The sequence below is a fragment of the Chrysochloris asiatica genome, unplaced genomic scaffold (genome assembly GCF_000296735.1).
Source record: "Chrysochloris asiatica unplaced genomic scaffold, ChrAsi1.0 scaffold00059, whole genome shotgun sequence".
Lineage (NCBI taxonomy): Eukaryota > Metazoa > Chordata > Mammalia > Afrosoricida > Chrysochloridae > Chrysochloris > Chrysochloris asiatica.
The window spans coordinates 918,466-919,850 of NW_006408577.1; positions in this window are offsets into that span (position 1 = coordinate 918,466).

Below are 1,385 nucleotides of genomic sequence, written 5' to 3' on the forward strand. Positions count from 1 at the left end.
CAAGCCATGGCATTTTCAATAACCTCATATGCATGTGAAAGCTGAACAGTGAATAAGGAAGACCATAGAAGAATTGATGCTTTTGAGTTATGGTGCTGGAGGAGAATACTGAAAGTGCCATGGGCTGCCAAAAGAACCAATAGATCAGCTTTGGAAGAAGATTAGCCATAGTGCTCCTTGGAAGCCAGGATGGCCAAAGTTTGTCTCTCAAGCTTCGGGCGTATTATCAGGAGGGACAAGTCACTGTGAAAGAATATCATGTTGGATAAGGTGGAAGGTCAGAGTAAAAGAGGAAGACACCCCAACGAGTTGGAGTGGCCAAATGGCAGCATCGATTGACTCAAGCATGGCAACAGTAGTGAGGTTGGCCCAGGATCGGGCAGTGTTTCATTCTGCTGTGCATAGGGTCACTGTGAGTTAGTACCAACTCAATGACACCTAACAACAACAACATAGGGTTTCCAAGGCTATAAAATTTTTATGGAAGCAGATAGCCTCATCTTTCTCCCTTGGCGAGGACCATAGAGTAAAGAAGTGGAACTAATTTTGACAAGAAGATGATGCCTCAATTTTCAGTAAGGTATAGTTGGCAATTTGGAAACAGTTTGTACAAAGTCCAATAATTCAAGAATACATTGCGAAGAGGACTCATTCAGAAGTCTTTGATGCAACCAACACTCATGAAAGCAGCAGTCAAGAAATCAAAAGGCATATTGCAAATCAGGGGCACAAGGCATAGTTGTTGTTGTTGTCAGGTGCCATCAAGTCAGAACCGACTCATAGCAACCCCATGCACAGCAGAACGAAACAATGTCCGATCCTGGGCCAAGGCATAGTAGACAAATCTTCTTTAAAGATATCCATTTGAGGACTAAAGTGCATCTGACCCAAGCCATGGAATTTTCATTTGCCTCATATATATGAAAGTTGGGCAATGAATAACGAAGACTGTAGAAGAATCGATGCATTTGAATTATGGTGTTGGAGAAAAAATTGAAAGTACCATGACCTACCAGAAGAATAAACAAATCTGTTTTGGAAAGTGTCTTAATAAGCTAGGTTCTCTAGAGAAGCAAAACCAGTGAAATTTATATGGGTGTATATATATATATCAGGGTCACATAAACCAAGATCAACAGACCAAATACCTGGCAGCAGTCTTTAAGAAGATTGGGACTCCCTTCGCAAATTTGTTTGTTCCTCACTGTTCTGGTAAATGGTGTGTCTCCTGGGCACTCCATGAGTGGATTTATGGTTCTATCCTGATAAATCCGTTCTAACATGCCCATTTCCAGAAGTCATTGGATTCCTTCATCTACAGCAGAGGTGAGGAACAACTAGCCCTCAGGCCATATTGTTGTTGTTGTTGTTGTCAGGTGCCATCG